Source organism: Gavialis gangeticus, unplaced genomic scaffold, assembly GCF_001723915.1.
Source record: "Gavialis gangeticus isolate Ggan-Ray unplaced genomic scaffold, GavGan_comp1, whole genome shotgun sequence".
NCBI lineage: Eukaryota > Metazoa > Chordata > Crocodylia > Gavialidae > Gavialis > Gavialis gangeticus.
In genome coordinates, this window is record NW_017729022.1 from 88,864,347 (window position 1) to 88,875,940 (window position 11,594).

Consider the following 11,594-nt stretch of genomic DNA (forward strand, 5'->3'; position numbering starts at 1 on the left):
GTGGTGCTGGCTCCTACCCTGGGGGTCTTTAAGAGGAGGCTAGATGAACACCTTGCTGGGGTCGTTTGACCCCAGTACTATTTCCTGCCATGGCAGGGGGGCGGACTCAATGATATGCTCAGGTCCCTTCCGACCCTACCAACTATGAAACTATGAAACCCCCTCCTTAAAAAGAAATTCAATTTTCTGTGGTATACTTAAATCCAGTACTATATAAGATGAGCACCTTTAGGACAAACTCTTGAGTCTGTTGAAGATCGTGGGAGTTTGCCACTGATTTCAATGAGACCAGCATTCTCTGTTAGCCATTCCCCTCCATGCTCCAAGGTGATCAAGGTGACAGCATCCCTTGAAACAAATTTTTTCACCCATGAAACTGCTTCAGAGCATCACCGCAAAGTTTAAAAGGTTAAAGATTATATGACTCTGAATGTAAAAAGCATTTGCACATTAGAATGCCAATACATGGGCTGATATCTTCAGAATGCAATAGCCACCTGCAGAGTTGAGAGAGAAAAGAAAAAATGGCTGCGACTCATCTCAATGCAACTGACCCTCCAAACTTTAGCCAGTACTGATGGGGCTTAAAAGAAAGGGTCTGGGAAGTGGTTACTGCAGGCCTGGGGAAGAAGTCTGTTATGGGGCAATAATGGATGATTTTCAAACCAGTTCGGTCTTGCCAACTGAGGCCTGATGGGTTTCCCTGGCACTCCTGCCTCTGTTTTCTATACTAGCTGCAGCACTTAAGAAACACTTCCAATGCCTTGGCAAAGAGAGGTACTACAACAACAACAACAAAAAAAGCCTCTCTCATTTCATGGTCTTTCCAACTACTGCAGTTTACCCAAAAATGACTCTTAAATGTCTCCTATGCATCCTTCAGCATGTTTCCTGCAAGTCCTTCTGTTTGAAACAGAGCCCACCCTGGATTGTAGCTAATAACCTCATCTGCTGTGGAGATGCCATCTCCATATAATTTGCCTATTTACCAAGAGAAAAAGCTGGTGTTACACTTTAATGCTTCAGGAGTGGAACAACTGACCAGGTGAGCAGAGGTGACAGAACAGAACAGTCATCCTTTCGTCTCTTCTGAAACCTCAGCAGCGCGAGTTTAGGGAGAGTGCAACAAGGCTCTTGCGGCAACATTCCATTGAAATACTCTCTTCTCTTCATACCAGGGAAGGTGCATTTTGTAACTGGCTGATATTAAAATATTACTTTCCTAGCCTTATTAGCAACACTGGCAAAGATGTTCCATCCAGCCATTCCCCTGCACCCAGGGAAGTTCTCTGGTTATAACCAACTTTTTTACATATTTCTTTGGAAAAGGTAACTATTTAAAAGTAACTGCTACTCAAATAGCAACTGCCAGACCTGACCTCTTACATTTTTCTTCCCCCACTCCTTTTTCTCCCCTCCCCTACTTTTCTGCCCTTTTGTCTTCCTAATTTCCAGCTATTTCCTTTTTTCACAGAGGGCCTCTTTTCTACCACTGTAGTGTCTCCTTTACTCACCTTTACCTTTTTCCCCTCTGCTTCCCTGTTTTACCTTTTGTTTTCCTAATGTCTCCCTCTTTACATTCTCATGAACATCTGTCACACTTTTAGCTTCTCTCATTCCTTGGAGTCTCGAACCAGCAGAGACTCCTCATGACTGAAGAAGAGTAACTGCCCTCGAAAGCTTGCTAAGAACTTTTTTCCAACTCCTCAGCTGGTCTAATAAAAGATATCACATCTACTCATAGAAACTTGCCCGCCTATGCTACTCAAATATTTATTCAGACAACATTTTTACAATGCAATTCAGAAACAGATCAATAAATTCACTGTTGCAGAGTTTTCACGCTAGATAAAACATCATCATTTCAGAAGACAAATGGCCTAGAAGGTACTTATTGCATGAAGCAAACAAAAAAAAAAAGGGTCAGTTGAAAAAGATGTATATTTTGAGGAGGAATGTGAAGGTGAAGCAGATTGCTCTGTAGCGCTCCAGAATTCTAAAGTGAATTAAATTAAGATTTCTTTCAGCACGCTACCAAAATTAAATACTAAGATTAAAATTGCACAAATGTCTCTGCCTCCTGGGTCTAAGCCTGCCCTAAATTCACTATAAAAATGTAAGTCGTTTTATACTTGTATGTTTTACACATTAATTTTTTTCACAAATTACACAGTAATTTTATTAACTGAAGAGTAGGATGTCTCGCATCATGATATAGATCAATTTTAAAGAATGACTGATATCCCAAACAATCAGTAATAGCCACATTACATACATGCATCAAGAACTTAAGTTGTTTTCAGACTCATTAAAATAGTGTTTCCTATTTCCATTTGTAAAGTTATCCTGCTATGCAATAACTGAAGATAGAGCCAATCTAACCCACCTAGGACTGAAGCATAGCTCCTTTGAATAAATCTTCTGGTTCCATGTGCATTCTGATGCTGAAGATCAGTGTAATTCAGGAGGTACTTGAGAAGGCCCTAGGGGGTACGTATGGGCAAGTGGGGCCAGAGTGCCACCACACACCATCCCATGCTGCCGCACAGGCACTGCCCACTCGGTCAGATGGGGGGGGGGGGGTGCCAGGGGAAGCTCACACACAGTGGCTGCCACTCTTGCACATCCGGCCGTGCACCATGCCCTTCCCCGCCAGGGGTACACTGATCCAAAAAGGTTGAAAACCCCTGATGTAATAGTTTCTACTCTCAGTCTAGGCAACCAGCTGCATAACTTGACAACTAATATATCTTTTTGGGAAAAAAAAGTAAATAACCCATGGCATAGAACTTGCATAGTCCCACTGCTCTAAACCCATTATAGTATCAACTTGGCTCCCACATGGTCAGTGAATGGATGGTCAGAATAAAAAAAGGACCTAATGTTTTGTTCCATGTTAGCATTATTGTCCCAAGTGAAAGTACATGTCCTACATCTCAGCCCATTAACCTTAAATCATTCTTAATCAAATGCAAGTATGCAGAGTTTCTTCACATGACTTCATTCCTTTAAATAAATTTTCAATGATCAATCAATGAACCAATATCTGTGCTCTATAAGCATTTTTTACATACACTTGTCAGGTTCTTAACCAGAGTGAATGAGCTTCTGGGAAAGCTGTCACTGAGTTGATATTTTTACCTGCAGCATCAATCCTACATAGAACAAGACTATGAATGCAGCTGAATTCCCAGGTACATCTCCACTACATTCATTCCCTTCCCCCACCCTCCCACATGTCGCTCACCCACTGACTACTCAATTTACATTTTCACTGACTGGCTTTCTTGCATGCATACCAGCCTCTGACTTCTTTACTATTCATTCCATCCAGAAAGAGCACACACCAAACACAGATGTTTCCTCAGCCTGAGGAAGGGTATTTATACCTGAAAGCTCTCCAATAATATTTTTTTCCAACTATTTGAGTTGCTCTAATAAAAGATATCAGATTTACCCAAAGAGCTTTGTCTGCCTATGTCCTTGGACCAATATGGCTATAACCTACGTTCCTTTTTGAATGCACTGAAAGGCAACAAGTCGGAGTCCTGGGCCCAGATTTCCTGCCCTCCCACCCTAGACAGAAATGCAGACAAAGACATGCCACACTGAATAAAACCAGCAGGACATCTAATCCGGTATCCTGTGTCTAGTACTGGCTAGTACCAGATGATTCCTAGTAATGGGCACAAAGCCCTGTAGTGAACAATTATGAAACAACATTTCCATAAAGAAGTTTTTCTTTTCCACCCTTTTTTTATCCAATCAAATCGCCCTAAACATCTGTACAGATTGGCACTTGGATCAAACCAACCCTAGTTAAGCTGATCCAAGTATAATATCTGCACATACCCACAATGATTAAAAGGGCAGTTCCAAGATACACTAAACTTGCCATTGCCTTTTTAAAGACAAGAGAAAAGTGACACTATACAATGAGGGGACTAGCTGCTTTTCAGGACATGCATACAGTCAGAAGTTTAATGTAAATTAGACGCAGGCTGGAACATCAGGTTTCTTGACACTGTTCACAGTTCATCTTAGCAACATGAGCTTGAGTATTTAAAACATGTTTTTCTTGATTCACCACATAAGCCACACATTGCAATATATACATAATAATGGTCAGTAAACGTGAATATATAGTCCTTTATTCATAAGTAGTCATTTTGCAGCCACTTTTTTAAATGTTGGTACCCAAAATATGCATTAAAAAGCAACAATCTGGTTTCCCCATTAACAAAATGCAGACTATTATTTTAATTGCATACATTCAAAGCTATCTTCAGGTTATAGGTGAAGTCCTGGAACTTTATTTATTTACATATTTAGCATAAAGAACTTACTAAACAACTGAAAAGAATATGCGTTTTAAAACAGTCCTCACTGGTCGGAGAGGTTCAGCATCAGATTGCAGCATGGAGTAACTTAATGGCCAGGATATATACCTAAAATAGACTGTAACAGAAATGCAGACAAACATGATAGCTCAGAAGGCTTCACTACTGCATAAGTTCAGACAAAAGCTGGCTCAAACCAACCTACTGTGCTTTGTAAAATTCCTGGATGTAAGGCCAAAGACCCAGTCTACAACCTTCTGCACCTCATGTATGAAATCTCTTGTGCTAGATCACTCTGGGTGGTACAGATGAATTTCATGAGGTTTGTAGAGGCAAAAGGTATTTCCCAAAATGGATCATCTGTGCAGGGATATAGGGGAATATGGTTTTCTGTAACCAGGACGAAGAACAGGACCAGGATAGAGGGAGACATCCTAATCCATCAGGGGGGCTTGAGTCACTGTCACTGCCAGACACATAGTGTATGGACACAACAATGTTAGGGGCCCTTTCAAAAGAGCAACAGCTGGTATATTTCCAATTGCTCTGTGTGAACAAGCTGAAAACAATTCAAAGATAGCAAAACTATTTCAACTTTAACTCTTCGTCATTTAGGATTCAAGTTGGAGCAGTTTTGCTACTTTTGAATAGTTCTCAGCTCTTCCACAAACCTGTATTCATATCACACCTTTAGTCGGTACAAATTGTTGCTTATGCCATAATATACGGCACTGGAAGTATTACAGTTGCACTTTGACTCGTCTTGAAAGTGGTACAGTCGCCATGACCTGGCGTTGCAAGCATGCCCTACCACTGCATAGCTTGGTAAAAGCTGACTCTGGTTAAGGCCAACTCTCCCCCTCCCTCTTCTCTCCCCCCAAAAAACCCCCCAAACAAAACACAACCATGGCCTGACTACTATAAAGAATCAAAATAAAATTCTAAAGTGGCAGAAGGTAGAGAGAAATTGTCTAGAGACAGAAATTACACATAAACTAGTTTAAGTGATCAGAAATTGGTTTAAACCTGTAACAGAACAGAAGCTCAGTGAACATAAACCAGTTTCAAAATAGCTGAAACTGATTTAAGATGAACCTGGTTGAATGTAGTATCAGACTTAACGGATTTGGGTCAAACCAATTTATGAAACTTCTGTACTTAGCCATTCTGATTCAATCCACCTGCAAGTTCTTACCAATAACTATGCAAGCCCAAATGAAGAGGTTAGTGACAGTCTACAATTAAGGTAGCTGAAACAGGATCAAGCCAATTATGTTTGCTACAGCTATAGAGTGCTAAAAAGGAGGATGTTTGGGGATGTCTATTTGTGCATAAATTTTTGTGATGAGGCATTTCAAAGACATACAAGGAAAGAACCTCAGTATCTTAGATACTACAAGTTTCTCTCCTAATGGTTGCCCAATGATGCCAAGGTTCTTAGAGAGCTACTCCACCCCCTTCCATTGGGACACCTAGGGCTTCAGCACCTCTCAATTCTAATATTATAAAAGCCTTAGTCTGTCTGTCCATAATGCTGTATTCACACACTCTGATCGGTTGTCTGAAACAACCCATCAGTATGCAAGCTTTCAGAGTGCAGGTGGCAGCTACGCTGCCATGACAGTGGTGATGGAATGGGAGGGCCTGAGGTGACAGCAGCGATGGAGTGGGGTGAGGGAAGCAGGCTCTGGCCCTGGCCCGAAGCGGCGGGGGGGGTGGGGAGTAGCGGCCTTGACCCGTGGGGGGGAGGGGGGAACTGCAGGGACACAGGGGACAAAGTGGGAACACTGGGGATGCCCCCTGCCCTGCTCCCTGCAGGCAGCAGTGACAGAGCAGACGGGCGCGGGGGGCAGTGCCGCTGGCCATGCCCCACCCCTGCAGGCAGGAAGCAGACCGAGGGGCGCTGGCCCCACCCCCTCTTGTGGCACTGCTCCCCACAGGCGGCGACCATGGAGCAAGGGGAGAAACAGGCCTGGTCCCAACGTGGGGAGGGAGAGCAGGGGAACAGAGGCAGACAAGAAGCAAGGGCAGGGCCGGATGTGGGCCACCATCCCCACCTTTCCCATGACACCAGGGACTGAGGGGAAGAGAGGGGCCCCTGACCCCCCAGTCCCCGCTGTCATGGCAGCGCTGTCCCTGCCACGGAGGTTAGGGTGGGCCACAGGTAAATCCAGCGGATGTTGGGAGGACAGAGGCAGAGCGGCAGCAGCACAGGTCATTGGGTGGTGCCTCCCCTCCATTCTTCACGGGCAATTATCTAGTACACAGATAATTTTTAAGTCAAAAGAAACCGTTTTGAGAGCTAAATAGTCAAAAGATTATTTTCTGTTCAGAAACAGAAAGCATGTAAAGGTTTGATATAGCATGGAAGTTGGATCTTTCTGTTCTACTCTATTTAACTAGCTGCAGAACATATATGTTCTAACAATTTGCTTCTAATATTAATGGTGATTTAGATCTGCTAACGTTTCATTATCATCTAATAATTTTAAATTTCATGCAGAAATTTCATTCTGAAATCTCCTTACGAGATTTCAGAATGCTGACCTGAAATGTAAATCTTCAATTTAAAAAAGAAGCAGATGTGTATGACGTATTACTGATAGCCTACCTTCTGCCTGGAAAATGGGTAGTGGACTAAAATACCTATACATTTAATATTTTTGAGACAGAAAGCAAGATGTTGATCTAACAGTCCTTTCTGACATCAAACTCCGGGATCCATTTTCAACAATATGCTTAACAAATCTAGGATTACAAACTGACTTATTTGCTCTTAGAACCTGGACAAAAATGACCTCATTATGCTAAAAGTTTTATAAATTTAATCCTGAAAGTAAATGCTGTGGCTCAAACTCCATACTCATTGGGGAGAATATTTAAAAAAAAAAAAAACAACAAAAACAAAAACAAAAACTCAAACATTTATTTAGAAGCTTGGAGCTAAGCTAAAGATCTAAAATACCTACCATTTGTATTCTCTGCAAAGCAATAATAGAATGCCAGCTAAATGTATAGTGAAAAGACTCTTTGTTTTCAAAACGATAAATGCCTCTTTCTGTAGAAGATTATTGTACTAAGTGAAGCATAGCTTAATCCATTACACTTACTAAATATTGCCCCAGGATCTTCAGCAGCCATGAGCTGGCAAGGCTTCGTAGCAATTTATTAAGTGACTCCAAAAAAAAAAAAAAAGGGGGGGGGGGGGGGGGGGGGGGGGGGGGGGGGGGGGGGGGGGGGAGAGGAAAGGGGGGGGGCTTACCCAGGGTTTCAGCATTCCAAACTGTTTCATTTAAGAAATCAATTTAAATACACATAGTTTAAGCACAGCAGCAGAATGAAGTTATGCTATTCAGCCTGTACATGTATCTTCTTTCATTTAAACAGTAAGGACATTATTCTACTTTCAGAGGACAAATTCTGTCTAGAATGACTAAATGCATGAATACTGGCCCATGACAGCTACATTTAATAATGCATGCCTTACAAAAAAATATTCACTCAGAAGTGACACTAGGTCAGCAGTTTCACAAGGTTCCCTGGTTCAAGTGAAAGTACTGGAATTAATGAACTCCCCATTGTCAGCAAAGTAAATTGTAGCAGACCACAGTGTCTCAAAATCAGAATGCTGGAGGATATAGGTTTCCACAGTTTAAGTAAATGAATCACTTTGGCTACCAATCACACAAATATTTTTGAGATCTTCCAGTCCTCCACAACTATGGTCCCAACTTCACTAGCATCAAAGGTTGGAGTGTAACTGAGGAAGAGGTATGCAAAATTTGGACTCTCATACTGTCACACAAAGACTGGAGCTTTCTCCTCTATTATTCCACCTTATTTCTATCACCAATGGCAGTAAAACAGTGAAGATTTTGAACACAATCATGCTACAGATTAAAATGAAAACACTAAAAGCCTTAAGTGGAGTCTGCTTTTAAAACTCCAGGCTGCAAAATCCAGTACAATAGGACAGGCTAAGAAGCATCAATTTTATTTTTCTGCTACCTTTTCTGAAAAAACCCTGCAACAATAAGGAAATGAACGTATTATGTTTAATCATCAGTTTTCCTGTGGTGAATAAAAACATTCTGCATACTAGATTTTTTTTTTCTGAGAAAGAGAATAATTTTTGGTATTAAAAAAAAGCACAGCCCCTATTTGTCAGTCTTATATTTCTTGAGATAGGTGACCTTAAATGAAAAGACTACGGGTGCCACCTATATTATTTACACTGCAATCATGTAATATTGATATCACTGCCCCACCTAGACTATTCACCGTGTTTAAATATTGCAACAAAGCATTGTTGTGTCCCATTTGTATTAACATGTGAAAGGATTCTGATGATATCAGGAAGGAATATAGTGCTACGCCCTGCAAAAGAACGGACTTTTAGCACACGTCCACGCTTAGGCTACACAACAGTTCATGTACAAATATCAATCTACACACGGTTAGATTCTACTAAATACACAGACACCTAGGACTTCATGGCTTGTCACTACATTCTTTCTACAATGAAATCCCTTGTAACAGCAGAGAGAGAACTCAGTTACTTATTTCTACCTATCAAGCCGAAGGAAAATTTCTATTAGCAGTAAGTTGTACATGGTCTAGGACAGTGGTACTCAACCTCTCGCCTGTGAGGCCTTGTCATTTGGCCTGCAGGGCTACCCCACAGTTCTAGAAATTTGACAACAGAGAAGCAGTGGCAACATTAATTGCTACAGCTTTGGATGCTGCCACCTTTCCCCCACTGCCGAAACTTCCAGACCCTTGGGGAGCCCTACATAGCCCCATAGCTGAATGGCATGGCTCCATATGCAGGGATGCTCTTCAGCCAGATCCAGCATGCCAACCCCACCCTGCATCAGGTTTGTGGACCAGCCTTGCACCACTCTTCTGGGGCCCATGGGGTCAGAAGTCTGAACACCACTTGTCATGGACAGTGGTTCTCAAACATTTAGACTCAAGGCACCTTTCAGAAAGTTTGAACTCTTTGCTTTCACTCACTTATTTGACTATGGAAAAGTAACAGAGCATTTCTGTTGTAAAGAATTCAGACAACAACAGGCTGGAATGTCATTGACAGGATGGATTCCTGTTTAAAATCTCCAGGTTTATTTTGTGAATGTATCTGGTACTGTAACACCTTGGTTGAGAATCACTGGCCTAGAAAGAACAACTTAAGCAGCTTCAGGGGCATCTAGGAAAGGGCAATGGCTGTATATGTACACAGAACAGCATACTATAATTTTGAAATAAAGCCTTTATTTCTCACATGCTTTATCTGGTCTGCTAAGGCTGGTGTGTATGCATGTGAGGGATTTGCAAAGACTTGCCTCCCCCTACGCAGCACTTCTTAATGCTCCACGTTGAGCAAGACTGTAATGCAAGATAAAATAAGCTTTCAAATAAATCCGCATGAAGAAAAGGACGTAACTGACTTCCTTACATGATGACTCCTAATCAATATCCTGGGGATATATATTATACCTGCTCTAACTCAATGTTCATTTGCATTCAATTCAAGACTCAACAGCATATCATCAACAGTACGTTTCTAATTATAACCCATGCTAAACTTTACCCCACGCCCAGCTTTCAGTGAAAGACAACAATACTGATAGAGAATGTGGGCAAGCACAGTGTACTTCCTATCTAGTAAAAGCATTAAGTCACATAGTACATACCAACAGTTATGCTGAAATACTTTCTATTTGTCTCCTACTTCGGGCTCTCTTGCAGACCGAACAGATCGCCAAAGGTTTCCAAACTAAATAAAATAAATTCCATTAACAATACTGGTTCAGAATAAAGCCTCAAGTCCCACTAGAAATTCTTTTGTATCCCTAACATTGAGCAAGTTCAAGTTTGTTAAACAGGCTGGCCCTCAAATTCAAAAGGACCCGAAGGAGCAAAGGCAAAAAAAGAAGAGAAAAAAAAAGAAAATTGGAAAAAAAAAAATCAACTGGAGTTAGCCACCTGATCCCCTTTTGTGCCCCTGAAAAAATCTCCCCACGTTAAATGGAAGAAAAAAGAAAACTAAGTTTTCTCCCTCAACTTGATAGAAAGGAAAATGAGTTGCTGTTTAATTTGTCATCATCAAGCTTGTGTAAAAATCAAGGGAATGCTAACATGGATGACCCAGGAGTAACAGTGCAAGGCTGGCATTTCGAAGGCCTGCTCTGCTACTGACCTCCTGTGTGATCTTGAACAAGTCTCTTGGTCTTCCTCTGGGGGACCCAGAGGCAGGATGCTCATCACAGGTTCCACCAGGTTACTTGTAAATCTGCAATTCCCCTAAACGTCACTGACATCAGCACTACATCGGTGCGACAGGCATGAAATTAATGTATGATGGTAACGCTGATGGTGCAGGCCCCAAGCAGGCACTAAGAATCATAGAAAATTAGGGACCTCAGGAAGTCATCTAGTCCAACCCCCTGCTCAAAGCAGGACCATCCCCAACTAGATCATTCCTGACAGAATGTTGTTGACTCTACCACCTCTCTGGGTAACCCGTTGCAGCATTTCACCACCCTCCTAGTGAGATAATTTTTCTTAATATCCCACCTAAACCACCCTTGCTGCAATTTGAGACCGTTGCTCCTTGTTCTGTCATCTGCCACCAATGAGAACAGTTTAGCTCCATCCTCTTTGGAATGACCCTTCAGGTAGTTAAAGGCTGCTAGTAAATCCCATCTCAGGCTTCTCTTCTCCTAACTGCCACCCGTGACCGGCACTGAGCACAGCCAGTGTGCAGCGCCGGGGAAGACTGATGCTGCCGCTGGCCCCAGACAGCAGCAGTATACTCCTGTCATCCAGTGTGCAGATCCAGGGGCCTGCACCCTCAGGAGGGCTGCAGGGCTGTGCTGGACTCCTCCCAGGGATGCAGGCCCCTGTATCTGTGCTGAGTGACAGGAGGCTGCTGCTGCTGCCTGAGAGTGGTGCTGGGCATAGCCCACGCCCAGTGATGGGGAAGACTGATGCTGCCACTGGCCAAAGGCAGCAGCAGCAGCCTCCTGTCATCCAGAGTGCAGATCCAAGGGCCCACGCCCCTGGGAGGAGTCCAACAGCACTAGGAAAGTAGGTTGAGCTCCGTGGGGCTGGCAGAGCTGGTCGGAACACAGCCTTGGCTCTTCCCGCGTCCCGCCACTGGCCGTGCTCTGAGTGGCTCCGTAGCCCCATGGAGCTCAGCCCAATGCCAGGAGGCAGGGAGAGCCAAGGCTGCGCCCTCACTTTGTTTCT

General features: G+C 42.8%; 1 long non-coding RNA gene across 1 annotated transcript in view; it reads right to left on the minus strand.

The window, feature by feature from the left end:
• Window positions 1-7,689, minus strand: part of LOC109296267 — a 21,177-nt gene extending 13,488 nt beyond the window's left edge. The window contains exon 1 of the long non-coding RNA XR_002096940.1: window positions 7,603-7,689. This is a non-coding gene — a long non-coding RNA (uncharacterized LOC109296267). The remainder of the gene's footprint in view (window positions 1-7,602) is intronic.
• Window positions 7,690-11,594: the final 3,905 nt, after the last annotated feature.